Raw genomic sequence first — 4500 nt, forward strand, 5'->3', positions numbered from 1 at the left:
TCGGAAACCCAAGGAGGGGTCACTATGAGTCAGATCCATCTCAACAGCAGTGAGTTTTTTCAGTTGTTATTATTAGTTTATATTGCCCACTATACCTTTCCAAAACCTCAGGTTTAGTCATGTTACGGTGCTTTTCAAAAACCTACAGTGGTTGCCCTTGTCACTGAAATAAACATCTTATCTACCCAATTGCACTAGCCCTATATCATTGACATTCCCATTATATCCCGCAAGCCCCAATGTACTCTGGCACTGCACTCTCTCACCCTGCTCTTTAAACTGCCACTGCACTCTCTCACCCTGCGCTTTAAACCACTGCCACAGAGTCAATTCCAACTCATAGATTGCCCCATCTTCCTTCCACAGAGAAGCTGATGGGTTTGAACCACCAACCTTCTGGTTAGCAGTCAAAACCTTAGACATTGCACCACTTTGGAATCAACATGATGGCAGTGGATGTGGTTTGTGTTTGGTTAAATGTCTTTCTACCACCCACCTCTAAGCATTTGAAATCTTCTCTGTTTCTTTATTGTCCTTAACTCCCTTACTGAAATGGATGTAAAGTGGATGAGAATCATTCTCAGGGACCAAACAGTATGTGGCACATAATAAATGCTCAAGAGATATTAACTGAATGGATGAATAACATCTCCATTTATTCTTTTTATTTTCTCACCAAGATTTAGTGTTTTTCACTTGGGGGTAGCTCTTTATTAAGGCCGAGGCATGAGGTAGGCAGGCCTGGGGCTGGGAGCTGCTTTTCATTTGGGGGTGACTCTACATTAAGGCCAGGGCCTAAGGTAGGCAGGCTGGGACTTTGAGGCTGCTTTTTACTTGTGGAAGGCTCTATTTTAAGGCCATTGCCAGAGGTAGGCAGGTGCAGAGGGCTTAGGAACAACTAACGGAGACAAACTTGTCTGCCATTTCATCATCCTGTGGTGGCTTGCAAGTTGCTATGAAGCTGGAGGCCATGCCACCATGTTGCAAAATGTAAGCAGGGTTATCTGTGGTGGACAGGTTTCAGCGGAGCTTCTGGGCTAAGACAGACTCAGAAGAAAGAAGAGGCCATCCACTTCTCAAACAATTGGCCAGTGAAAACCTTATGAATAGCAGTGAAACACTAATATATTACTAGAAAACTTTATGAATAGCCCTGAAACATTGTCCAATATAGTTACAGAAGATGAGCCCATCCAGTCAAAAGGCACTTAAAATTTGACTGGGGAAGAAATGACTCCTCAGAGTAGAGATGACCTTAACAATATTGATAGAATAAAGCTTTCGGTACCTCCATTGGCTGATATGGTGTGACTCAAAATGAATAGAAACGTATGCAAACATCCATTAATAACTGGAACATGGAATGGACAAAGTATGAATCCAGGAAAATTGGAAGTTGTCAAAAATTAAGGTGAATGCATAAAGATCTATATCCTAGGCATTAGTGAGCTGAAATGGACTAGTTTTGGGCATTTTGAATCAAACAACCATATGATCTACTCTGCCAGGAATGACAAATTAAAGATGAATGGTGTGGCATTCATTGTCACAAAGAGTGTTTCAAGACCTGTCCTGAAGTACAATGCTGTCAGTGATAGGATAATACCCATACACCTACAAGGATGACCAGTTAATACTACTATTACTCAAATTTAGTCACCAACCACCAAAGCCAAAGATGAAGACATTAAAGCCTTCTACAGTCTGAAACTGACCGAACATGCAATCAAGATGTGTTGATTATCACTAGTCACTGGAATGCAAAAGTTTTAGACAAAGTTTAAACTACCAGAGTTACTGGTAGTTGGAAAATATGGCCTTGGAGTCAGAAATAACGCTGGAGATCACATGATAGAATTTTGCAAGACCAACAACTTATGCATTGCCACTTGGGGGTGGCAACAACATAAGCAACAACAATGCATGTGGACCTCACCAGATGGAATACACAGGAATCAGAATGACTACATCTGCGGCAAGAGGCGATGGAGAAATTCACTGTCTTTGGCCAAAACAAGGCCAGGAGCTGATTGTGGAACAGACCATCAACTGCTAATATGCAAGTTCAAGTTGAAGATGAAGACAATTAAAACAAGTCCATGAGAGCCAAAATATGACCTTGACAATCCTGAATTTAGAGACCGTCTAAAGAATAGATTTGATGCATTGAACACCAATGACCAAAAAACCAGAGGAATTGAACATCATCCATGAAGAAAGCAAGACATCATTAAAAAGACAAGAAGGAAGAAACAACCAAAATGGATGTCAGAAGGAACTCTGAAACTTGCCCTTGAGCAGAGAGTAGCTAAAGCAAGTGGAGGAAATGACCAGATAAAAGACCTGAACAGAAGATTTCAAAAAGCAGCTCAAGAAGACAAAGCCTATTACTATAATGAAATGTGCAAAGACCTGGAGTTAGAAAACCAAAAGGGAAGAACCTGCTTAGCATTTCTCAAGCAGAAAGAACTGAGGAAAAAATATAAGCCTCAAGTTGCAATATTGAAAGATTCTATGTGCAAAATATTGAATGATGCAGGAAGCATCAAAAGAAGATGGAAGGGATACACGGAGTCACTGTACCAAAGAGAATTGGTCAATGTTCATCCATTTCAGGAAGTGGCATATGATCAAGAACCAACGGTACTGAAGGAGGAAGTCGAAGCTGCACTGAAGGAATTGGCAAAAAACAAGGCTCCGGGAATTGACAGAATACCATTGAGATGTTTCAACAAACAGATGCTGTGCTGGAGGCACTCACTTGCCAATGCCAAGAGATTTGGAAGACAGCTATGTGGCCAACTGACTGGAAGAGATCCATATTTGTACCCATTCCAAAGAAAGATGATCCCACAGAATGTGGAAATTATTGAATAATATCATTGTTATTATACACAAGTAAAATCTTCTGAAGATAATTCAAAAAAGGTTGCAGTAGTATATTGACAGAGAACTTCCAGAAATGCAAGCTGGATTCAGAAGGGGATGTGGAGCAAGAAGTATCATAGCTGTCAGATGAATCTTGCTCAAGGAAAAGAATACCAGAAAGATGTTTACTTGTGTTTTATTGACTATGCAAAGGCATTTGATTGTGTGCATCCTAACAAATTATGGATAACATTGAGAAGAACAGGAATTCCAGAACACTTGATTGTACTCATGAGGAATCTGTACATAGATCAGAAGGGTGTCGTTTGAACAGAACAAGGGGATACTGCATGGTTCAAAATCAAGAAAGGAGTGCATCAGGATTGTATCCTTTCACCATACTTATTCAATTTGTATTCTGAGCAAATAATCTGGGAAGTTGGATTATATTAAGTAGAACGTGGTATCAGGATCAGAGGAAGACTCATTAACAACCTGTGATATGCAGATGACACAACTTTGCTTGCTGAAAATGAGGATGACTTGAAGCATCTACTGATGAAGATTAAAGACTACAGTCTGCAGTACAGATTACACCTCAACATAAAGAAAACAAAACTCCTCACAACTGGACCAATAAACAGCTTCACAGTGGATGGAGAAAAGATTGAAGTTGTCAAGAACTTCATATTACTTGGTTCTACAATCAACACCAATGGAAGCAGCAGTCAAGACATCAGATGACTCAGGGCAAATCTGCTGCAAAAAACCTCTTTCAAGAGATGAAAAGCAAAGATATCTCCTTGAAGACTAAGGTGCATCTAACCCAAGCCAAGGTATTTTCAATTGCCTCTTATGCATGTGAGAGCTGGACAATGAATAAGGAAGACCAAAGAAGAGTTGATGCTTTTCAGTTGTGGTGTTGGAGAAGAACGCTAAGAGTATCATGGTCTGCTAAAAGGACTAAAAAATCTGTCCTGGAAGAAGTGCAGCCAAATGCTCCTTCAAAGCGAGAATGTCTAGACTTCGTCTCACCTACTTTTGTCGTGTTGTCAGAAGGAACCATTCTCTAGAGAAGGTTGTCATAGTTGGTAAAGTGGAGGGTCAACGAAGAAGGCCCTCAACAAGATGGACAGATACAGTGGCTGCAACAATATGCTCAGGTATATCAAGGATCATGAGGCTGGCACAAGACCGGGCAGTGTTTCAATCTGCTGCACATAGGGTCACTATAAGTTGGAGACAACTCGACGGCACCTAACAACAACAAAGATTTAGATCAAATTTCATCAATTCCATGCATGTGGTCTTTCTTCTTGTTGTTATGAGTTGCTGTCGAGTAGGTTCCAACTCATAGTGACTCTATGTACAACAAAACAAACACTGCCTGGTCCTGCACCATCCTCATAATTCTTTGTGTGTGTGTGTGTGTGTGTGTGTGTGATTAGGGTAAAAATTTACAGAGCAAATTCACTTTCCATATAGCAGTTCACAAACACTTTGTCCAATGATATTGACTACAATTTACCCCAATGCAACAGCTCCCCTCCCACTTCCTCCTCATAGTTACCTCTTCCCTGTGTCCCTCCCTCCCATGCACTCCTGCCCCCTGAGCTGTCTCCCTGTGCATAA

This window comes from Orycteropus afer, unplaced genomic scaffold (genome assembly GCF_000298275.1).
Source record: "Orycteropus afer afer isolate SDZICR_OR568_19922 unplaced genomic scaffold, OryAfe1.0 scaffold00066, whole genome shotgun sequence".
NCBI classification, from domain to species: domain Eukaryota; kingdom Metazoa; phylum Chordata; class Mammalia; order Tubulidentata; family Orycteropodidae; genus Orycteropus; species Orycteropus afer.